General features: G+C 41.6%; 1 protein-coding gene and 1 long non-coding RNA gene across 3 annotated transcripts in view; one reads left to right on the forward strand and one right to left on the reverse strand.

The window, feature by feature from the left end:
* LRRC3B (leucine rich repeat containing 3B) overlaps positions 1 to 818 on the reverse strand; it is a 47,234-nt gene extending 46,416 nt beyond the window's left edge. For both annotated transcript variants that reach the window (XM_068405140.1, XM_068405141.1), the window contains exon 1: positions 694 to 818. The gene's annotated coding sequence lies outside the window, so the exon portion shown is untranslated. The remainder of the gene's footprint in view (positions 1 to 693) is intronic.
* On the forward strand, positions 1 to 17,796 carry LOC137665760 (uncharacterized). Its single transcript, XR_011048545.1, has 3 exons — positions 1 to 65; positions 6,107 to 6,325; positions 17,619 to 17,796. It is a non-coding gene; the product is annotated as an uncharacterized lncRNA (long non-coding RNA).
* The last annotated feature ends 7,238 nt before the right edge of the window (positions 17,797 to 25,034 follow it).

Here is a 25,034-nt window from a genome sequence, read left to right on the forward strand (position 1 = left end):
CAGAGGGAGCTGACCTCTCTTCCCCATCACAGCCACCGCCGACTGCTCCGTAGCAACTGGTTCTGGTAGGTCTCAAAGTGGAAAAATCCCACGGCAACACACACGGCGTCTTCCCACCGCTCCCCGCCTCCGCCTCCCCCTTCCCCGCCAGCCCCGCGCCCCGCTCCGCGCCCCGGCCGCCGCCTGCATGCTGATCAGCGCGACCTCCGGCAGCCCGCCCCGCACACGGCCGGGCAGCGCAGCGGTCAGGCACCTCGGAAACAGAGACATAGGGGGGTGCGCTTTTTTTTTCCTCCCCCTTTTCTGATGCTACTCCGGTACGGGAGCGGGGGTCGCGGGTCTCAGATCTCTTGCTTGCTCCCAAGTGAGGGGGTGGCAGCCCCCTCCCCGCAGCCTCCTCCCCTTGATTCCCTCCCCACCTCCTCGCTGCCTCGGCGGAGCCCCGACGCCGGCGCCCCTCAGCATTCACAGGGCGCCGGGGCTCGCCAGCAGGGGCCGGGGGAGGGAGCACCTCCAGTGGCCCTCGCGGATCACTGCTGGGCAAGGTGGCACGGCACCGCACGGCGTGACCCTCGGTAGCAGCAGCGCTGCTCGCCTGCCTCCTTCCCTCCTTCCCCCCCTCCCTCCCTCTCCGTCGAGTTTCCTCCCGGCGCTGCCGTCCCCTCAGCGCGGCCCCGGGGCCCCGCAACTCACATCGTGGAGCGGCGCCTTCCTGCAAAACTTCGAGGCGTGGCTCGGTTCGGTGCGGCTCGGCTCGGCCCGCGCCCCAGCGGCGCAACAGGCAGCGCAGCCTCACCTGGCGCGGGGCCGCCGCGCCATGGGAGCGACGGGCGGAGCCTGCCGGCGGCGGGGCCGGGGCGGCGGGGCCCGGGCGCAGCCACCGCCCGCCCTGCTGCCTCCGCCTGGGCGCGGGCTGGGCGGCTCTGCCTGCCGCGCCGCCGCTCCCTCCTGCCCCTGCGCTGCGGCTGCAGGCAGCCAGGAAGGCAGGGAAGAGAGAGCGGAGCGGGGCGGGAGGGAGGGAGGAGACTTCCCTCTGGCCTCCCACAGCAAAGCGGGGAGCTGCCCCCCCTCCGGGTGGGGTAATGCTGTCAGTCCCTCCCCGGGACTGATTTTGGTTCTAGGGGCAGAGTCGGGGCCAGCCCGGCGGAGGCTGGTGCGCGGGGGGCGGCTCGCTGTCTCCCGCGGGGTGCGCAGCCGCCTGCGCCGGGGGGCCGAGGCAGAGCCCTGCCTGCCGGGAGCGCCGGCGGAGGGTGCGCGGGCACGCCTCTGCTGCTCTCCCCAGGGCCTGCCTGGTTCCCCAGCAAAATAAGAATAAGGTTAATTGTTTTGCCAATGTGAATGAAAAGCTGTTATTGCCGGCGGATAATACCTGGTTTGGCAAACTTGCTACTGCACAGTTTTTGCTACAGTAGGTGAACTTACTCTGCACCCAACCTAACCAACCCTTTGAACTGGTCTTGTGTAGAAACAGTTATTCAGACCCTGCTTTGGGTTCACCATAGTTCTTGCCAGAGTGACTTTCTTCTCTGAGAGGTGCTTCTGTGAAATGTGCTGTGTTGCAGCAGTTGCATGAACTGCCAAAATACAGGCTTGAAGGAACATCACCAGTTGGTTGCCTCTTGCACTCAAACATGCATTCTCTGTTGTGCACTTTTCTATTCTGGCCCTGCAAAGTAAACTTTCTGTTTACCTCGTGCAGCAAAGGATTCTGTTGCCTGTCTCCAGTGAGAGCACCTTGGGGCAGAAGCGTTTTAGAAAGATTCATCTTTGCTTGGTAGCTGGTTTGCTTTAAAGGTGAAAGCTGCCTAAGATGCTACATGGAACAGAAAGGGAATAGGCTTGTATTTCCTTGAGACTTTTGTTGCCTCTAACTATACAGAACTGTTTTATCTCAATATAGGCCACTGTTAAACTGCTGGTCAGAAGGACCACTGCTATGGCCATAGATAGGTGGTCTTTTTGGGGGAAACAAAGGAAAAAATGCAACTAATACACTGCTAAATGCCATTCTCCATCATATGGTTGGACTCGTGATCCCAGAGGTCTCTTCCAACCTGATTGATTCTGTGATACTGTCAAACCTAAGTCCTGGGAGTCTCTCTACCAAGTAAATACTTAACCTCCCTGAGTAATCTGGCTGAATCATATTAGTAAAATAGTGTAGGACCAAGCCTTTGTAATTATATCAAAACCTGCTTTTTTTGCTCTTAAGAATATTTGCAAATTGACTCATGAACACTGTTATGTATGCCTATCATTTTACATTCTTATAAGAGGAAATAGCAAATATGAAGAAATTGATAAAAATCACTGTCATCAGTTCCTTACACATTCCTCATACTGACTGACTCAACCCAGCTTTGAAGACGTAATCAGTTAAAAAATAAAAACTTGGTACATGAGCATGCATTCCTGTTTACAATGTGTTGGATCGTGTCACAAAGTCAGTGACCAGAAGAAGCCATGACTGGACTGCCAGCCCTGTATTATTTGCAGTGGGAAATGATTTTCAGGCTGTGTGAGTTTTATTCCTTTAACTGAAACCGACTCAGATTCTTTTGAAGGCAGCAGAAAAATATTAATCATTGCTGAGAACCCAAAATCTAATGTGCAGGAGCCATTTCTTCAAATTCAGCTTGTGTTTATGTTTTCACTGTTCAGTATATAGGCATCTAACAGCTGGATATAGCACCCAGGATGGATGCACTTGGTTACTCATACCCACTATACTAATATTTATATGACAAGCATTGCAAACCTCCTTGGAGTGACTTGCTGCTGTTAAATATTTTTTAAATGAAAAAGAAGATTAGCAGATTTGCCTCAACAGTAAAAAAAAAAAAAAGTTTATTTGATTAGATAAAAATGGATGTCTTCCATGTGGTAATTTCCCTTTAAAACTGAACCTCTAGTAGTACTTTGTGGAATTAACCATTTGCATAGTGAAGTATAATAATATAAGGGAAGACTGATCTTAGCTTGCATAACTTAGCTTACCGCATTAGCCATGATGTTACTCATCCTGTTGATTTAAGTGTGATTGCTTGTGTTCAGGAAAAAAGAACCTCATAAATGATAGAAATACTTATTTTTGTTGTTGAAATTGCAGCTTATAAAAAGTTTTTTGACTAGCTGCACATGAGTAGCTGGTTTGCAGGTTTGTATTCAGAGACTTGCTCCTGAGAGCAACTGAGCATCTATAACTTCAGTTGAAATTAATGGGTGTTTAGTATATCTCTGAAAAGGAGAAGAAAGTATTTTTTCTGGGAAAATTACTGTGAAGGGATGCACAGCTACTTGCTGTTAAAAATGTCACGGATTTTTAAGAACTGAAATACAGCTGATGTCATGCCCCCCCTCAGCTGGCTGTGTGTGCAGTAGAAAGAATATATTTTTATTCTAGGTGGAAGCAACTTCTTAGCTCCATGAGCAAACCCACTAGCAGATTTGCTCATTAGCTTATTGGCATCGGATGTCCATTTTACATGTTAAGTAGAAGTGAAAGGATTAGTCCTCTATTAGGAAGGAGTATAAGTTTAAAGGATAAGGAGAAGGTCATTTGGCTGCCCTCAGATAAGAAAGGAACTGCTAATACGTGCTGACTTCTACTCATAGTTGTGAAAATTAGGGAGCATAAAATAATGGATGGTACCAGATGGTTCTTAAGTTTACCTCATAAAATAATTTTGATAAGTGTTTATAAATATTTAAGGACCCAGTACTACCAACCTTTACACAAATTATTTTTTCTAATGCAAAAAACCCTACATAATTCAGCAAGACTGTGAGTGAGGATTATTCATACAAATAAGACTTTACAGGATTGGATCCTTAAAAATTTATAAACATTAACAAAATATTTCAATGGCTATATTAAAGAATCATCTGGAACCATCTATTCCTTTAATCTTCCCAGATATTAATAACTTTGTACAGAAATCGGCAAAGAATACCACTTCTTCCAGTGCTGAGATAAATTGAGTGACCTTCTCCTTATCCATTAACTAGTATTCCTTTTACTAGAGGATCAATTCTTTTCATAGCCAACAATGGTATTAAATTCATATTCTAGATGTAAGTATGTTAAAGAACTAAATCTCGCAATGGTCTTACCTCTAGCGGCATGTGCTTAGGAGTTTAGAGGGAATATTTTTTCTGTTATGGGCCAGAGTGTGATTTTTTTTTGTAGAGGACAGTGCAAAGACATGCCAGCAGCACATTCTCCTTGGGATTACTCCGTGCTCAAAGGGAGGACACACGCAGAGCTCAGATCAGTAGTCTGCATTGAGCCACAAGAGCAGCAAAAAGCATGAAATTTTGCATCCTGAGAATACTGAAAGCAACACAAACTACAGTGTTCACACTATAGCAGTATTCCTAAATTGGATACCTCTTTCTGCTGTCTCTCTAGGCTTGATGGTTCAGCAGTCTTCATGCTCCTCTCAGCCCATAGGTACTGCCACTGCATGTATAGGTGATGAGGTTTTGCCCCAAGAAGATTGATAATGGAGAAAAGCCATCTTTGCAGGGGGCCAGTACAAATCCTTTGCGTCTCTTAATCTTGCTTAAGCCTTGTGCTAGCAATGTGCAGACCATCTTAATTTCTAGGCACTGCTACTCACACAAGGTTTTGAGGACTGGGCCTTAAACAATCTCTTCAAGAAGTACCGGTAGCTTGTGTTTTCCTGTATTTGGCAGGGTCTGTCATTTTGAAAGATCTCGCTAGTTTTGCACATAGTCCGTTTTCTACATAGCAACGAGATGCACTGTGTTATAGAAGAGAGTTTCTGTTTTAAATAACAGAAAATCCGTAGACTGTCAATAATTCATTAGCTCTGAAAGAGAAACAGTGGTTGTAAATAAGCTCAACTAGTTCAGCTCGTACTCCACCTATCTCTGATCTAGAGAAAAATACAAGTAGGGAAGTATATTTTTCTGCTATGTGCCATCCATTATTTGAAATTGGTGTTTTGGGCTGCTCACAAAATAGCATGCATTACTGGGATACTTAAATATTAGAAAAAGAACCAGAGAATAAATACTTTTAATGATAGTCAAAACAGGTTAGTGGAAGTTAAGTCTTGTCAGACACGTTTGTGGAATTTTTGGTTATTTAGAAGATTTGTATAAAAGATTACAGGTCTGCATGAGAAAAACAGCTGTATTGATAGGACATAGTTGGATTTCTGCAAGGCAATTGACTTAATACCACATGACATTTTGATTTCAAGTCTTGTGTTGCATGGAATTAACAGGTCACCCATTACGAGGATTAAGAAGTGTCTCTGACAAATTTCAAAATGTAGTCTTTTAATGCAGAAGTTTCATTCAATGTGGAGAGCTTTCCCAGCAGAATCAAAGACAGTCTTCACTTAATACTATTTTATATTCTTTTCAGCAGTCCAGGCCATGAGATAAAATTTTTGTTTTAACGGCTTGCATATGACACAATGTATTTTAGCACAGTAAATAAAGAAGAATACATTACTTCTGCAGTGATTTGATTTGGCTAAATGATCACTGTCCAGCAAGCAGCACACTAAATTCTTTTTACTACAGTCAAATGCAAATTAATACCTCTGGGAACCAAAAGCTTGTAGGAATGGACACTGTCTCAGAGAGTAGAGACTCAGGGAATTATAAAAAGCGATTACCCTTGATAATCACCCCTAACATGAGATCTCAGTGCAATGCTGTGGAAAGGACTCAGCACAGTCCTTGCATGTTTCCAAAATACCAAGCACAGTTCTGGTGCCTGTAATTTAAGGAAGATGAGAAAATATTGGAGGAAATCAAAATATTTTGTGAATCAAACACAAGTCTTGAGATGGGAGGCTTAAAGAGCTGGACATATTCCACTTAAGAAAAGGTTGAGAGGATACAGGGAAAAGATAACAGATACTGGTGAGCTTTTTCACTCTTGCTGACAAAAGCACAACTAAATCCAGTGACTGGAAGTTTAAGGTTAGATGTAATCAACCTTGAAATCAGATGCAATTTCCTAGCAGTAAAGGTAATTAAACTCTGTAAGAGCTTATGAAGGGAGGTGCTATGCTCACCGTTGCTTGATCTTGTCATAAAAACTGTCTGTCTTTCTTAAATACAGGCTTTACTTCAGCTTCTGGGAGAACTTCTAATGGACAGAGCAGCCTCAAACAGGGAGGGAGGGAAGGAGGGAGCGTCACATCGGGCTAGATCCCCTGGTGATCCCTCTAGCCTTACATCCATTAGAATGATGCATCTGTTCGACTTCTTCCATTGTTGCTGAAACAAGATGGCTTGAATTACACCCTGCCCACTCAGACATTTCCAGGCTGGCATTAAGGTAATGTATATAATCAAATCCCATACTTGAGAGCTCCAGTTGGCTGCATACAGCAATGAGGAAGAATCCCTTCTCAGCTCCTCCCAGAGGATATTTGGCCTCATATATTCTGCAGTAGAAGTTTTTGCCTTCCCTTGAAGCATGTATTATTTATTTTTGCTGTAGGCGGGAAGACAGTAAACCAATGCAGAAAATTATCTTAGTCGTCTGATGCTTGGATCTGAGTTAAGCCAAGTCCAGGAGCAGTAGAGATTTTTCTAGCTCAGATTGGTAAGGATGGTGGATTTTTTGCATGGATTGTTTCTGTGATTGTCTGGGCATGTCACACCTAATGAGTTCTCAAGTATTGCAGAGATCTCAGGTGCTGCTTTAGACACATACTGGTTTTGTTTCTCAAGGACTAAAATACTATGGGCTAATAAAAGTAATTGTCTCAACCTTGGGGTACATGTACAACATTTAATAGCCTCTGATACACAGGACATCAAACTAGACAATCTGATGATCTCTCTTGGCCATAAATTGTGAGGAAATGTAAAGCTTGTACATAACATAATGAGCCCCTACTTTTCCAGGGCTCCCAGGAATACAGGTAGTTACACCATGAGTCACATGCGCCAGTCTCCAGTACCACTGGTCAGGGAGACAAACCTATGGAGAATTCAAAAACAAAGCAACTCCCACCAAAATTAAAAAGACGCCAAAACAAAATATTGCCATTTGCTTGCAGGTCTTTGCCTTGCATGTGTGGGAAGAAACTTCTCAGTGGTACCATCTTACCCAGAGGGTCATGGAAGGAATGAAAGAAAACCAACTCAGACTGGTGAAACAAGACAGAAAACACATGCGCATGTATCATACCAGTATAGATGCACATCTCCATGACTTATTGCCTCTGAATAATGTATTTATAAAATGAGTGTTGTATCAATCACTAGTAAGTGTAATGAATAGTGTGACACTGCAAATTATTCACAAGCAAAATGAATAAACCACGGTATTACAGACCCCCAAAATTTTGCACCTGGCAGCCTACAAGAGCACAGCAGGTATAGCTTCATATAATGCTTATCATCACAGAACTGTGGATACTTTTTTTGCTACAGGGTAGGAGGAAAGGACATGTTATAGCCTCAGCTCATCAAGATGTTCTTCTCAGTTCAGATTTATCACAGGTTTCTCTTAAACTACAGTTTTATTTAAGAAATGGGCTTGTCTCACAGAGTGCATGTACCGACTGCAAATGAGGTTTTCCAAACAAATCCTCTATTGCATAATTCTTACTGTCATTTTTAATAGCTAGATGGAAAAAAAAAAAAGTTCGCATAAAGAATCATTGTTTATGATGGGACATATAAGAAGCAACCAGCACTATCCCAGAAGCAGTTTGAAAGGTGTCTGGGCAGAAAATGAGAAACTTTAGTGGATTTATTATCTTCCTGAAACAGAAGAAAAAAAAATTTAAAAAAAGTAATCCAGCAACAACAAGCAGTAACATAACAGGTATTAATTCCAGCCATGTGAGACTTGGAGATCTGAGACATTGTTCAGAGGATATTGAAGATATTTCTTACTTTATGTACAGTATTGTGAGGACTTATAAAAACTTGATTGCTCTGGAAGAACTCACATGGTACCCAGGATCTGTTATCTTGAGTCTTTCAAAATAGGTTGAATTTTTTAAATTATGTCTATTATTGTTATGTAGAAAACTGTTAGCTAAATTAATTGGGATATTGTGAGTATTTACTGAACATGCATATTTTGCCATACATTTACATGGTATTTTACATTAATAGAAAGAAAAGTGTGATGTGCCCCAAGGAAACTGCCAACCTAAGGTCCTGATCCTGCAGGACCTCATATCTGCTCAATATTATGCCCCAAGAGTACTGCCATTGACTTCAACTGAGCCTTTTAAAGGATTTAAAGTTAACTGTGTGTGTAAGTCTTTTGCAGAGTGACACTTTTAACAACACTTACGGACACACCAGGAGAACAAAATAAATAGGTTAAATGATCCCTCATGCTTAGGCACTTAGTTTCCACCTAGGTAAAATGGTAAGGTATATGCAATTTACTTTCAAAGTAAATCTTGCTTACAAGATGGGAAGTGCTGTATAAAAGCTGTTATAAGATCGCTATTTATTTTCCTGCAGCCAGTTTGTTGAAAAAAAGTACTTTCACCTTCCATGAAATTGTCTTGCAAGACAATTATGTTATGGTGTAATAACAGGTATGTTGCGGACAAATATGTTATGGTGTAGTAACAGGTATTACAGGGGAAATGACATGATCTGTAGTAACATACATATATATATATATATATATGTATCTCCTATACGTGAAGATTTCCTTCTCTTCACATGTATCAGATGTCCCTTGTTATTACTGTTCTTTGGTGCTGGACATCAGGGAGGACAAAGATTGAAACCCTAAGAAGATGTGCATTTCCCCCCGCCCATAAACTAAACTCTGAAGAGAAGTTGATGGAGTTTTAACACAGTCTGTGATTCTCATAATTATTCTTCAACAGTCTCCTTTTCAGAAGAATTCCACAGAAGACAGTCCAATGTGAACCCCCCATTGAATTAAGCTTTGCCAGTGCAACCTGGGTGGAGAAGCACCATGAAAGAACCAGAGGTCCTGGGAAAATGACAATCATGAACACTGTCTCCCTGTTTTTCAGGAAGTGGGACAAATATGACTTTCTGCAAAGAGCCTGCTAAGGGATTTTTTGTTACAAGGCACTGACCTTAGGCAAATTGCCAAAGCTGAAGTTACTGACTCTTGATAGGTACATAGTGACCCACAAGAACAACTGTAAAACAAAACAAAAGAAGAAGATCAAGTAAGCAGAAACATTTGAAGCATAATTGCATCCTTTCTTCTGGCTGTCAATAAAATCAGACTTTTTTGCTCTTGTTTAACTGGTTAAGTGCACAGATTCTGACTAGAGTTCTTGTTAACTATTGTGCTGAAAGGCACTAAAGGCTGTAATCCAGACAGTGTTTAACCTGAATAAACATTAGACTTAAAATCAGTGGTCTGCCAAGAACTCTATCAGGCTCAGTGGAGTATCTCAAACTGTTAGTCAAAACTGGTCACTAATTGGAGGGGAGTAATTGCTCCAGATGCCCAAGAGGCCAGAGCAAATGCATCATGGGTACAGGGTTTTTCTGGTTGCAGGGAATGAGCCTGGTCACAGGGTTTGTCGCTGAAAAGACCAAATTATCGAAGTTGTTTCCCTCTCTGAAAAACAGCTGAAGCTTAGACCTTCTTTATTTTGCTATTATATTTTAAGGGAGCCAGTTATCCTGTGGCATATTCATTTAAATTCATTTAAATTGTAAATAAGTAAACAGGATGAGACCAAGGATTTGGCCTGACTCTAGTCAGCTCGAGGGAAACAATGAGACAAGGTCCCCAAATAATACTGCTGCCAGCTAATGACTTGGTTCACTAAGAGAACAGTCTTGTGATGATAGCCATATTAAAAGTGCCTAAAATCATTAGAATTAATTTTAAAATGGTCTCTGGGAAGCAGCTGGGCAGGGACTTAGAGGAAGAGAACGACAGAGAGAAAAAAGTGAGGTCATTAAAATGGACTGATTAATAAAATATTAATACAGACAAAGCTGTGCAGATGGGGTTTTACACTCGCATTTAAAAACAGCCATACATATTACTCTGCCTCTGGACTTATATCACTTTAAATCTTTTAGAAACATATTAAAATTTCTCAAAGAGGAACCATTTTGAAAAGCTCCCTAGAGTTTATGCATGATAATTAAAAGAGGGTCATTGTAAATCCTTCTGTCTAGTTCAACAGTATTATCTGCTTACAGGCAACCCTCAGAGGGCAAAGTCACAGCCTGGATCTGGCAAAATCATTGTCCAGTGATGATGCATTGTTTGTGCTTACAGAAATGCAGCATGAGCGCAGTAACAACAGCTCTTATATATGGATGCTACAGCGTCAGGAAAAAAACATCAGCTAAATGAGACATTTCTTAAGTAGTATTATTTGTCTAAAACCGAGGACAGATCAATTTCAAAAGTCAGTGAGAACAGGTAAGAGAAGAGTCAGCTGTACTTCAATTTTTCCATTTAGGACAAATATTCTCTAGATCATACAGAAGCATTATAAAAATAAGTGTAAAAAGATCAATTTGAGGGAGATGAGTCGTTGAAAACATTTGGATGGTAAGATCCTCTGTGTATATATGAATTCAGAAGATCACGGTCTTAGAAATAATATGATTCAGTAAAAAACAGGGCGGAAAAGAATTCCTTTAATTCATCTAGAACTGTATACTGAAAAAGGAAAAAAGATAACTGGATTTGAAGTTCTTACTAGTCACACACTGAGGCAAGACATGTATCTGTATCTCGGACCTACGAAGATGCAGATTTTTTAGGCACAGTGTACCACTGTTCCCTATTGGGCGTGAAAAACTGCTGCATTTTGGAATAGCATTCACCCTGATGCAGAGGGCTGGTGCAGGCCTGTGCAATTTTCTTCCATTTAAGCCTTAGAGACAGAACTGAAGTGAGATCTTGGTCTTTTCTTCACCCTAAAGTCAAGGAGTGATTTTCATCCCTTACATTCACGTGCAAGAAGGGGTTGGGCAGCAGGTCCTAAATGTGCTGAGGAATCTCCTCGAGGAGAGGTTGTGTGCGCAAACATCGTGCGCACTTTTCAGGCCAAGTCAAAGTGTGGCCCCTCTTACCACAGAACAGTAATGAAACAACATATTTGTTTTAATGAGAGATGCATAGGCCCTTCCATGCTTCTCACAGTTTAGTTTGAATTGTTGCTTTCATTATGAACCCATTAGTTCAGGGTTTTAACAGAGCCAAGCAGCTCCGCTTCGGGCTACTATTTGGCACATAACACCACCAGTACAAGAGTAATGGTTTATTTGGACAGTTTAATAAAATTCAATATCTCAACCGTTACCAGGGTCAAAGACAAGCAAAAAATGCATGTGGAGGTTCTCAGATTTTACAAATCGTATTCAGATCGTACAAGGCATCTTTGCCTTCAAAAACTAACTACACAAAAAGTTGAGAGTTCCTAATTTGAGGTAATTGCCTCACCAAATTAGGCAAAAAAAAGTATTACAATATTGGCTGACATACTAATGGGTAGAAATAATGTTCAGAGATAGCACAGTAAACAATTTGAAATTCCATGGAATTTGGTTTTAAATATAGGTTGATGATCGAATAACAGCAACATGAGTCACCTGACATGGCGGGGTGTAATGATGAATTGCACACTGTGCTCCTTTGTAAGGTTCTTTGAGATGCGTCAAAGAACACATGCTTCACACCTAAGTACATGTAATTGTTATTGATTAAGAAAGATATATAATTCAGTAATAAACTAAACATTTTTTATCATTACAGATCTTTGAAGAACAAATCTTCTAACATACTAATTAAGCCTAAAATTATTTCAAGAGGAGTTTGAAAACTGTTGCAATATATATGTAAGAAACATCATATACTGCATACACGTGACTGGAAATGCATTTTCCCTTCTTTTTTTTTGTTTTCTGTGGCAGTTACTCTCTGCATTTTCAGAACAGAGAATGAAGTATATTGGGAGCTGTAATGCTAAAAGCCTTGCAACTGAAAATTTTAATTTAGAGGCTTTGAATCAAATGACTGGATGGCTCGGGAAACTGGTGGTAGGCTATATGCTCCTTAACCATGATACTGCTTGTTCAGAGTCGGTCTGGGTCCCAGGGGACCAAACAGACCTCTTGGGGAAATCACTGGCCTGGGCTCTAAGTGGCCACTTCTCCACGTTGCAAACGAGTAGTCACAGCCTGGGGCTATTTCACGATCATTTTCCCAGTTTCAACAAAAGCAGAGTATTGAAGAACACCAGGTAACCCTCTCATAAGCCATTATCTCGATTTCAGTAAAGCGTTTGACACAGTCTCCCACAGCATCCTCGCAGCTAAACTGGGGAAGTGTGGTCTGGATGATCGGGTAGTGAGGTGGATTGTGAACTGGCTGAAGGAAAGAAGCCAGAGAGTAGTGGTCAGTGGGACAGAGTCCAGTTGGAGGTCTGTGTCTAGCGGAGTTCCGCAAGGGTCGGTTCTGGGACCAGTTCTATTCAATATATTCATTAATGACTTGGATGAGGGATTAGAGTGCGCTGTCAGCAAGTTCGCTGATGACACAAAACTGGGAGGAGTGGCTGATGTGCTGGAAGGCTGCGCAGCCATTCAGAGAGACCTGGACAGGCTGGAGAGTTGGGCGGGGAGAAATTTAATGAAATATAACAAGGGCAAGTGTAGAGTCCTGCATCTGGGCAAGAACAACCCCATGTACCAGTACAAGTTGGGGGCAGACCTGTTGGAGAGCAGCGTAGGGGAAAAGGACCTGGGGGTCCTAGTGGACAACAGGATGACCATGAGCCAGCAGTGTGCCCTTGTGGCCAAGAAGGCCAATGGCATCCTGGGGTGTATTAGAAGGGGTGTGGTCAGCAGGTCGAGAGAGGTTCTCCTCCCCCTCTACTCTGCCCTGGTGAGGCCGCATCTGGAGTATTGTGTCCAGTTCTGGGCCCCTCAGTTCAAGAAGGACAGGGAACTGCTAGAGAGTCCAGCGCATAGCCACGAAGATGATTAAGGGGGTGGAACATCTCCCTTATGAGGAGAGGCTGAGGGAGCTGGGTCTCTTTAGCTTAGAGAAGAGGAGACTGAGGGGTGACCTCATTAATGTTTATAAAGATGTAAAGGGCAAGTGTCAAGAGGATGGAGCCAGGCTCTTCTCAGTGACATCCCTTGACAGGACAAGGGGCAATGGGTGCAAGCTGGAACACAGGAGGTTCCACTTAAATTTGAGGAAAAACTTCTTTACGGTGAGGGTGACCGAACACTGGAACAGGCTGCCCAGAGAGGTTGTGGAGTCTCCTTCTCTGGAGACATTCAAAACCCGCCTGGACGCGTTCCTGTGTGATATGGTCTAGGCAATCCTGCCCCGGCAGGGGGATTGGACTAGATGATCTTTCGAGGTCCCTTCCAATCCCTAACATTCTGTGATTCTGTGTGATATGCTTACCCATTGCTCATTTATGGAACCCTTCAAACTACATCATTTGTGGCTACGACAAAGTATGCATGTGCTAACTACTTAAGTATTCCTGGACAAACTTTGCACTGCAGCTGTCCTGGCTCATATACCATCAGCAGCACCCAAGCTAGCTACTCTAAAGCTAAAGTGGCTCTGTCTACGTGAGCTACAGCCACTGTGAACAACCCTATGCTCTCACTAATGCCCAGGGTCTAGCATGTCCTGCTTGCTGTCCCTAAGTCATCAGGGGCTGCTCGTCCATAGGGACAGCAGGCACAGAGAGAAAAGGGAAGCATTTCGGTTGTTTTTCTGGAACGTGATGGTGACTTGTCAAGATCAGGATCGTGTTGCAGCAAAAGAAGGTAGTAAGGCTGCACATTTTCTTCCTCTTCTTTGGAACAAATAGAGAACTATAAAACTACCTTAGTTCCACTGACTTCAGGAAAGCTATGTGAGTCTATACCAGTATCTGCAAATGGTAGCTTTCATAAGCGTTGAAACACATGCACAAAAACACTGCATTTGTGTTTTAGAGGAAAACTCTGCATTGAAAAAGGCGGCATATGTGTTATGAAACAGCGCCATTTCTGCTGGCTGCATACCTTACAGTCCCTTTTGCTGCAGATTTCTGGCAGGGCTGTACTGCACCATGTGTGGACACGTGCTCTGCTCTCACATCCCCTCCAAACAACATGTGGGATGAAGGAAAAGGAACTACTCCAGCTCAACTTTTCAAAAATGTATCTACCTTCAAATCTCCTTGGCATTCACAAACAGGCTCCTTTACAAATGCCTGGCAATTACACTCATAGCTATTTTTAGAGTTGTCTAACACACTTCAAAGAGCAGCAAGGAATGCAAAAAAACCAGGACTACCATGTGTCACTTTCTTCAAAAAACAACACTTGAATTGCCATGTCTTATACTTTACTGCTTGTAAGATGAGTGGTGTCATCCTTGAGATTTTCCCAGGCACTGGTTCTAGTGAAATTTAGTCTCTCAAGCTATAGTTATTTCAGTTTCTTGGGATTGGGAAACCAGGAAATGGTGGGACAAGAAAAACACACCACTGGACAGAAGATGGAATATTTGAGAAACGTTAGCTCTGTGATACACTTGCCTGGGACAAGTATATGATCTGGGAAGCAATACCTTGTGCTGTAATGTCTTACACACCATGACGCCCAAAAAGGCTGCTGAAAGAGTGTGACACTGCACCACAGTTTAACAAGGATTATTGCATTTTGACTACTTCTCCTATAGGGATGGAGACTCCCCATATTTAACACACAATGTGTTGTGCTCTCTGTGGACTGCTTGATAATTATAAACTTGGTTTCATAGATACCCCCAAAAGTGCTCGTAGGCTGATCATTAATATTGTTTTTGTATATACCATATTTTCAAAACCTACTATTCAGTATAATCAGCACAATTGAAGGAACACTTGGAATTACCTGTGGCAACCTCAGTCTTTTTTGGCCCTGTTAAAATATACGTTGGGATAGTCCAGACAGTTTCCCCCTCTAAGTGTGCACAGGATGAGGAATAGCTGTTCTACATCTGTGGAAATTCATGAGATTTTGATCATATGAGAGAAGAGGACTAACTAGGGAATGAAAATGGGTCTGTAAGGCAGAGGAGGTACTTGGAAGAAATCCATTATTTTCATGCTATCCAGGCTGATAACAGAGCTTGGCCATCATTTGCAGCTGTTCTGGGATATATCACAATGAACAGAGATTAACCATTATTATTCTTCAGCGTCTGCTTCAGTATCCTCAATATCCTATAATATTCTGAGCTTTACTTAATTGGGCTAGAAGGAGAAACAAACCAATAAGTCTATTTTTATTATGATTATGTTATACCAGTCTGGGAGTAAATGAATGTTAAATATAATGCCTGGGAATACTAGCTAATCATCTTCCAATCATAAGAGTAGGTATTAAGAAGCAGACTAGGGTATAGAATTGTTGTTCAGATTCTTTTTCTTAATCTTATAGCAATTAGAATAGCCATTCATTATTTGCCATTAGTGCCACCCATCACCACTGGGGCCAGAGGTTGCCAGTGTAGTTGAAGCAATGCTTAGCCCCTTTCTTACATAAAGCAGCAACTGAAAATACATTACACTGATGTTCCAAAACCAGTGCTGGTTTCCGATAAGCTTCCTGATGGGACTAAAGGGGTCAGCTTTAACCTAGTATGCCCTAAACAGTTTGGGATTTGAGAAACGCCCTTCACTTCCATGTCCTAGTGCCTCTGGGGAGACCAGCAGAGATTCAGCGTACCCTCTTCGCAAAGGGAGGTACTGGCTGAAATTCTCTGTAGTAGGTTTAGATCTTGCTCTCAGCCATGAGCTTTGTTAATGTTTGAGGCCTCCTGCTCTGCGCTCACTTCCCACCTCGCCGTTAAGGCAGGGTGGGCTGCAGGACGTGCATTTATTGGTGGCTTTCTGCTATGCTTACCCTGTGAATTTTTATTACTGATGTTGGGATAGGTGCTTTGACCTATTTTTGGAACTGGACACGTAGAGATATATTTTGAAACTGTGAATCTAAATAATAACCCTGCATGATTAGGAGAAAGAATGAGGACTGCAGAAGGAAAAAAAAAGGCTGCTATTTAGTAGAGTCCTTGTCTCTACCCTCAGTGGTCTAAAATGAATCACCTGCCAGGAGACCTGGTCTGTGGAGAGTTGCGCTGGCACGTAGGCACCTATATGGCAAGGTGCCTGGCATCGAGGCAATTGATCTCTCCTTGCTACCCAGCTGCATCCACGAACTGGCCTCGGCCCAGGGGTGGAGGGAACAGACTCACTCCCAAAATCTGAACTGACAGAAGCCTGCCGTCTAGCAACAACCAACCTTAGTCAACATTATACCATGTACTCGTGACAGAGGCACAACTCTCCATTTTTGGCTGGGTCACTGTCCTATTTGATATGTCTCTTCACAGTCAAATACATGTTCTGGCTGAATTAGACAGATGCAGGTGGCCTGGGATCATCTTTGCACCTTCCCTCACTCTTTTTTCCACAATAACTTGTGGGTAGGGTTCTGTAAGACACTATTACTACTTATAAATAGCAACATGAGTAGAATAGATACTGGGATACCAGGTACATAAGGAGCAGTCCTGAACAACCATTTTAGGTTTACAGCAGAGAAGGAAGAAATTTTTTTGTCACTGAATATTGTGATCTCTCTTTTCCAAAGACTAATCGTGGCATACTATAGCAACAAGACTTTCTTGGAAATGCTGCTGAGAAGACAGCTGAGGATGGATGACTCTGTGCATACCGTTAGAATAGCTGCATACAAAAGCATAAACACATTACAGCTTGCATATTTACAATATTTAAATTCACTGACCTTGCATTCCTAGCAAAAAAAAAAAAAAGAGGTGAGGGAAGAAATTGCGGAGCTTCCAATATTGATCTTTCAAGATCACTATTTTCCAATGGTGACATTATTGTGAATTTTTTAACACTGATACAAGGTGAGTTACCTGATAGTATTCTAGGCTAAGCTGTATGAAAGAGAGGTATATTCATCGCTAACATTGGTGGCTGCCAGCTGTGTTCTGTATGTTCAGTAAATTATTGCATAAAACATTTAATTTTAAAAGACTCAGGATGAGGACAATTAATTGTTTAAACAATGTATTTTATCATATATACTCAAATATAGAATATATTTCATAATATATACTCAAAGCTCAGAATTAAAAGTCAATGTTCTATCTTAACTGTACCTGACTGTGAGGATTTGTTTTTTCAGGGCTGCCCTAATTATCATGTGCTTTTTCTTTTTCCATACGTCTATTATAGAAATAATAGACAGAGAAAAGCCACCAGTACTCATCCTCTCAGAATTGTCAGAATTTATGGGCTGATGCTAAGCCTGTACTAGATTTGTAAAACATTGGGCATATTTTCAGATATAGTAAAAAAACCCAGAGAGATTAAATAGGTTCTCTGAGTGAGAATCTTTTCAGAAAGTGACTGTTAGAAACAATCAGTCATCAAAATAGGGTCATGAAACACAAACCTTCAGAGAAGGCATCAGTATGCTTCACTCTTGCATCAACCTCCCAGGAAACCATGCTGCTCGAAGTATTTATGTCTGAAATGATATCTGTTTGCAGGCTTCAGATCAGTGAGGAGGAACTATAGTGTCTTCTCTTTTTTTTCCAGCCCTATCTGGCTGCCACCTTGCCTGAGCTGTCGAGAAACAAATGCTCTGACTTCATCTTGTGTGCTCATTCTTCTGGATTCTGACAACACCTCTCAGGTTCATAGACGTGTCAACCCCATTGTAACGATTGCTGCTAGAACGGATGCACTGAGGAATTAAAGGTGGAGATGCATGTTCAAATTGCCTTTCCTCTGCATCAGAGGTTCCAAGCTCCTGAAAGAAATTTCAAAGGAATAAACACATCTGTAATGGTTGGTGGTTTTTTTTTGGTTTTTTTTTTTTTTTGCTTCTACAGATAATATTTTATATAAAGCAAACCTTCTTCACTCTGGTTTTCTTATCTGAGAGAGAGAGAGCGTGCAAAAAGCCTGAACTTGAAAACTGGCACAATCTTACCATTAAAACGGTTGCAATCAGAAATCTAATTGCCTTGCAGAGGAGCAGTGGGTTTGCATGAAACAGGATCACTCCATTTCTAGTTCATCATCCTATCCAACCATCTTCAACATTCCTGTATTATTTTCTAGGTGTTTGCACCACCTATGTTAATAAAGATCATTATGTCACAGTCAGCAAGCAAAAAACAATGTCTTCAGGAGGAATGCTTTCTTCTGAATGGAAAATGTTTAATACATATACATCCATCCCAGGGGTCCAACACCTTTCCTCAGGAAGAGCCTGTAATTGGTTTCATTCAGAAAATCCTTTGGGATCTCTGTTAAATTAGTTTTAGTGGGTAGACTCTGTCAATCCAACAGTTTCCCTGAAGTAAAATTTTTAACCCCTCTGTTGCTCTCAAAGGGATTTGGTTATTTTAAAAAACAGAGAGAGAGAGAGGGAGAGAGAAGGGATAGCAACTCATGCCGTTTAAATAAATGTCAGCTCCAGCTGACTTGACGTACACTGTGGGGATGATTCTTTTCAGAAGGCTGCTTTGCAAATTTCAGAACCTAATTTCATGAGCTCATGTTTGGAAATATTTCTGTAAAATTTTGTATGCTGTCCCTCACCATCCATAGTTAATCTGTAGTCATATTCCTCCTTAGCTGCTCCTGGCTGAAAGTACATTTGATCTCATGCCTGTCCAACAACGTAAATACTACTATGAAAGGGCATGGCATGGGGCTCACTCTAAGCTCTTGATGAGTTACTGCTTTTGGAAGACAATTTATCTGAGATGTGTTTTAAGCTCACGACTTTGTTTTTCCAGCAGTTCAGTAGTAGTCTGCCATGGTCTCTAGGCAGGGATTTGGGCAACGCTGGCGCCGGTCCAGAGGAGTCTGTGTCTGAGCTGAAAACTTCCCTTGTGCAGCATCCACAGCTAAAAGTCCGTCTGGCATAGCTCAGCCCAAACTCCAGCGCTCTTTGGAGAAGGGCCTATGTGTGCCTTGCTGCCCAGCCAGCATGGCCCAGCTGACAAGAGCATGCTCTAGCCCAGTCTGCCAGCAAATATCCTGAGTTAAGCAGAGCATGGCTTCTCCAAGCCAAGGCTGGGCTACAACCAGCATCAAGGAAAGAAAGAGCAGCTGTAACAGGATAGAGTGAGCAGAGGTAACAGGGCTCGGTTGGGATTATATGCGCTCCCAAATCCTGGCCTCTGTGAGGACTACATAGCTATTCTTGTTGGAACCAGAATTTTCTCTTTAACATAGAAAAAGGACAAGAAGCAGTTGGTACTGTGCTTGTTACCCAGCGACAACATTGCAGTGGGAACTCTAAGCCTTTGTCCACTACCAAGCTAGAAGTTCTTCACCAGCTAGAGACTGAAACAACGCTGATCTCTATTGTACCCAGACACAGCAGACAACTTGAGATAAATTAATTAATGTTACTAAATAGATGCAGTACTTTACATTCTTGCATTTAGTCCATCCAGCTGAAGCCAGTGGAAGCTGAATTAGCTCGTGCACTTTCAAATGACTCATCACTCATGCATTTGCTCCATGAAGTGCATCTTCTGCTGCTCTATTCCACAGAGGCACAGCACAATGAGGGCAGTACTCAGAAAAGAAGGCAGATGTCCAAACTTCCCATGCCCTTTTCTCACTACCAAATATATCTGGGCTACGATCTTGCCCATGCAAGCTACTGCAGTGTCACTGATAGCAGCTGGTCTATGTTGAGTTACCCAAGACTAAGATATATGGAACCTCAGGATAAATGAGGAGTTGTCTGTGTGTAATTTTTAATTGAAATGTTAATGTAATCTCCTGTGCAGCAGACAACATTTAAATCAGGTTTTCTTCAAATTTGCTGTCGCTGGAAACATATACACAAAAAAAATCCCCACAAATAAGATCTTGAATCTTAACTCAGATGGGAAAATTCACAGGCTGTTCTCTTTAATTAATTTAAACATCACTAATTTAAACCTCTAAGCTCTCCTGAGTAATTCCTGTAACAGCACTTAAAAATAATGCTCCTGTGAAAAGCTCTGCTAATTCAGAAAATGATCAGAATAAATGTCGCTCATTTCACAAAGAAGAAAGAAGATTGTCTCTGTTGTGGCACATGCAGGAGGTTCTAGTCTATTAGCAAACAAGATCAAAAATGAGATCATTAATACTGGCTGAAAAACCCCAAGATTTTTATATTTAAATATTGAATAGTAGGTCTTATGAGAGCCTGATGGGAAAAAGAAAAAACAAAACAAAAAATGTGTATCCACAATGGGAGGGAAAACTATCCTTCATGATACTAGTAGACAACTAGTTAAGTAACAACCACTTTCACATTTTATCATTGCTATAAATACTTGTCTAGTTTTGATTAAATTCATGTCACAATGGCCAAAATTCTCTTCCCATCATGACAAGCAGGTGCTGGTCAACTTGCATTTTTAGTTTCTTCCTCAAATTTCTCACAGATCAGCTTCCAGGCTGCTCTGATTTAATCCTACACACTGTCAATGCCTCTGACTTTGGTCCAGTAAATAAAAGTTTTTTATTTAACGTGCTGAATTTTTGATTTCCTATTAACTGCCATTGTGTGGCTGTACTTCAGTGAGCCCCTACAGGAGTACAGTTTCTGCAAGAGCAATGCCATGCAAAGGGGATCTAAAGCATTAGAAATTTTTCCTGCAGTGACTGATGAGATATTGAAAGCACATCTTTCAACAGAAGTCTCTACTCTTTTGCCTTTACATGAGTTCAGCATATCCAGTGCAACAGAGTTGGTGATGTGTTGGATTCTCTTATCAAGGGTCTGTTGTTCTTCCCAGAGTGTAATTCGATTTCATTGATGCATCGGGGAAAGTCATTCATGCAAGGAGCCAGCCTGTAGACATGTATGATTAGATGGTCTTGGCTGACTATCAATGGTATCTGTTTGTGAGATAAAATATATAGATTTACGTCTGTAAGAAAGGTTGGTCTATAAGTGGACTTAATAAATGCAACCAGCTAGTTACATGACATTTCAGTTGCACACACTCAAAACACTAAGTATGCTTTCAAAATATTCCTTAGCTACATTCATAGTAAAAAGTTAAATCCATTGTTTGACAAGTTAGTTTGCTACAAAACAAGAAGGTATGTAAAAACAATTCATGCAGCGTTGTAACTGCCTGTTGCCCACTGGGACCATGCAAACTCAACCAAGCACAGGCAGGGTCCTGTTGTCTTGGGTGATGCTCATTTTTGTCCCTGATCTTTTGGGGGTTAGTAACATGGGTTTTTTAATCAGTTTTACTTAGAGGTTATCACCGCCATAACCATGATTAGACCTGTTCATTTATTCTCTATTTATTTCTGTGCATGGGTATTTATTAGCAACCTTGAAAGAGCCTAGACTACACAGTGCAGTAAGTATCACAGACAGGAAGAGAGTATGTGGGGTTCTGAAAGGAAGATCAAGATGGCTAATTTGAGATATTTCTGTCATTAAACATGTAAATATTATATACAGGCTACCTATCTGGCATTTCTTCCGTAACTTACAAATCAAAGGAAAATTCTGGCCTTCATTTGTTTCTGTAGAAATCAGCAAGAGGTCATAAAGGCCAGTGTGTGCATGTGTGTGTGTGCATGAGGTACTTTCTTTTTTTAATCTATGTTGAAATCTATGTAGTGTTGAAAATACAGCATTTGGAAAGACAAGGAGGTTTGGGGTTGTTATAGTCTTAACATACTGAAGTGTTCCTTTCACTTTCTTCATTTACTTCTAGAATTTATTTTTGTTTTGCTTTTCTTTCTGATATCAACTAGAAAAGTAGATGCTATGGGGGAAGCAAAATAAACAGGAAGAACTCTGATCTTTTTCCTTATTTAGACAACTGAGATTACATTTCTATTGGTTTGCATTTCAGATGTGTTGGTTTTCAAGTGCTGCTTAGAGCAAAGAAAAAAACCTAAAAAGTAAATTTCTTTCCAAAGCACTTTCTTGCAAATTGGATGGCAGTACAAGATTTCTACATTAAACTTAGACTCGAGTATCAGAAAGAAAATGTAATATAAAAATATTGCTCTTTTAAGTATGTTTATATTTAGATCTTGCCAGGAACTTCTGTCCAATGAAACAAATTCTGACACTAGATTCTTAGTTGACTTAGACTGACGTTGATCTATTGCCCTTTATTTAAAGACAAACCAACTTAGATGCTAGAAAGATAAATAGTACATCCTTGTCTTGTTGTATTAGAGTATACGGGACTAAGCACTCACAGAGTATGTTTAGATACTAATTTTTGGACGGGTTATCTAGAACCTAGCCCTTCCTGGTTTGCACATGATTAATTCTAAGGCTGAATACTGAAATGCTTTCTTAGGCAAAACTCCCCTTAACATTTTAACTAAGTTCTGAGATACTATCTAAGAGTTTGAATTCAGATTTGCAAAGGCATTTAGATACTTACAGATGCAGACAGACATCAAATAGGATTTGCAAAAAGACCTATGCAGGATCTGGGGCTAATTCCCTTTGAGAAGTAATGGGTATTAGACATCAAAGAGACCTGGTGTTCTGGAAATCCCATTGGGCACTTCCATGCAACATTAGGTGCGTAACCATCTTCAGAGATTTTACTGTTGGTCTTCTGTCTGGAATTACTTTAAAATATGGGTCTTGAATTAAGGGAGAAGAAAGAGCAAGTTGTAATTTTATATTAACAGATAAAAGAAATGAACATGTAAAATAAAAAAAAAATTAGATGTGCCAACCTGTAAATATCTGCTATGTAAGTTCTAGATATTCACATTTTAAACTACTATCTAAGCATATCTCATGAGTGATAAGGCCAGGAGGGTGCAATATATAACTAAACAGAGAAAAGATTACCTACCTTTGCAAGACTGTTTATAAGAACACGTCTGATTCGTCTTGGCATTTGAAATATATTTATAGCACATGAGCTCCTTTTTCATTGCAAGCCAAGTACAACTATGTGAACTATTACATTTTTCTCCTGCTGAAATTCAGAGAAATGAAATTGCTGCCTTGAGCCATGTTTTGAACTACTAACCACTGTCACTTGAACCAAGCAAAGCTGTAAAACTTACACTGCAACACTTCTCCAGAAGCTACAATATCCCCCTCCAAGCCTCTGAGTCAGTTGCTGGTAAGAACAGACTTTTTTCAGGTTGCTCCACAACGTATTTACCTTTCAAGTCAATCACTGCTGATTTCATGATATGTCGATCTTACCCAAGTACAACAGTAGGTCCCTAATAAGTATTTACAAGAAATGCTAGTGTGCCTAAAATGTTAGTGTGCCACGACCATGCACGAGAAACAGCCCTGAGCATAAAGACCTGACAGATGAATCTTGCTGTATCGTTGTGCAATGAGATAAACAAATGTTAGCCTTTCAGGTTTTTTAATCAAAAAAATAAAACCAAGACAGCTTGCTTTTGTTCTCTAGTATGTGTGTCAGTGCCATGCCTTTCCCGGTTCATCTGTTGTGATTTGTATTTTCAGAAAGCGTATGGTTCTGCTGCATGAGAAATGTCTCTGTTGAATTGAATTCTCTGACTGCAGTAACTCTAGATGAGCCCAGTGTCTTAATCTGATTGTGATCTCTTGTTTTTGTAAAAATACTATGTACAGTGGCTGCATTACTTATAGTAATTAATTTTGGTCTCATCCTGCAAATTCTTCACTGCATGTGGATTGCCACAAAATATTTTTTCTTGCATGTAATAAACCAAAATAATACACTACAGGCAAGTTTCTGTTTAAAAATCGTGCCATAAGTCAAACTTTACTTTAGTTGTGTAAGTTCAGCTAAAGCATCAAGAAGTTCAAAAGGAACAGGAAGATTTTCTAAAACTTCAGCAAAACTCCTTCTAACACTGGCATTAGTACACCAAAATGTGACTGAATATCCAAGGTGGCTGGAAGACCACTGTATTTATCTGCAGATCTCTCTGATGAAGGTGAAGATAGGACATCCATGGAGGATGTGAGAAACACAGAGTACAAGGACTAAAGGATCAGAGACGGCCTGAGTTCCTTGGCCTGGGAGTCTAGCAAAGCTGGGCTCTGGGAAAGTATGCTGTAACTGCAGTGTTAATACTAAATGCCAGCAGCAAATAGCCAGCAGACAGTACTTGTGCAGCAAACCAGGGGAAAAAAAAAAAACCAAACTAAACTCATGTGTGGCCAGATCATAACTACAAATGTGTCAGCAACACTAAGTCTTGTGTAGTAGGGGACTCGTCACCACCTGAAATCAGAAGCCTTCTCCGAAGTAACTAAACTGGGATTAAGGCCCCTGAGAGGAGACCGGGAGACCACTGTCCAGACATGATGAAAGGGAGGAAGAAACAGCATGTCTATTTATAACCCTTCTCATGGAGGAGAACGGCTGATCCTGACCCAGCAGGGAAGAGTGAGGATACCTGAAGGCCTGGCATCAGCAGGATGTGCTATTGCAGCAAGCGCTGAAAATAGGGACAGAGAAGCACAGCACACCAGCTTCAGGGGGTGGGAGGGGAGTCTCTGGTGGCTGCAGGGGAAACGAGGTCCTCTCAGATCTGCTTTGCTTGAAATGCTTTCTTGTTTCCCAGCAGTTCACTCCTGGTTTTGTACAGGTCAATCTGCACAATCTGCACAGTCACATTAGCCAGGGAACCACGTGCTGTGTAAAGAAGCTCTCTCAGCACACGCACACAGCAGTGCAAGCCAGGCAGTCTTGCCATTTTCCATACAGCTAGTGTTACAGGCTCCCAAAACATGTGAGTTATTTACTCATTATTGGCTGCCCAGTCCCAAGCATGGTGCTTTTCAAATAACATGAAGACACAAATCTCTCCCTACAGAACACAATCCAAAATAGGAAAGATCTTGTTGGAACAGTGGTAAGGGACACCAGATACAAGCAAAGGGCTTAAGGCAATTAGCAGTGATCACCCTCTTGAAATACTTTAGCTACTGTTGTCATGACACAGCAACTTTCCATTCTCCCATTGCCTTCATAT

The sequence above is a fragment of the Nyctibius grandis genome, chromosome 7 (genome assembly GCF_013368605.1).
Source record: "Nyctibius grandis isolate bNycGra1 chromosome 7, bNycGra1.pri, whole genome shotgun sequence".
Classification (NCBI taxonomy): Eukaryota; Metazoa; Chordata; class Aves; order Nyctibiiformes; family Nyctibiidae; genus Nyctibius; species Nyctibius grandis.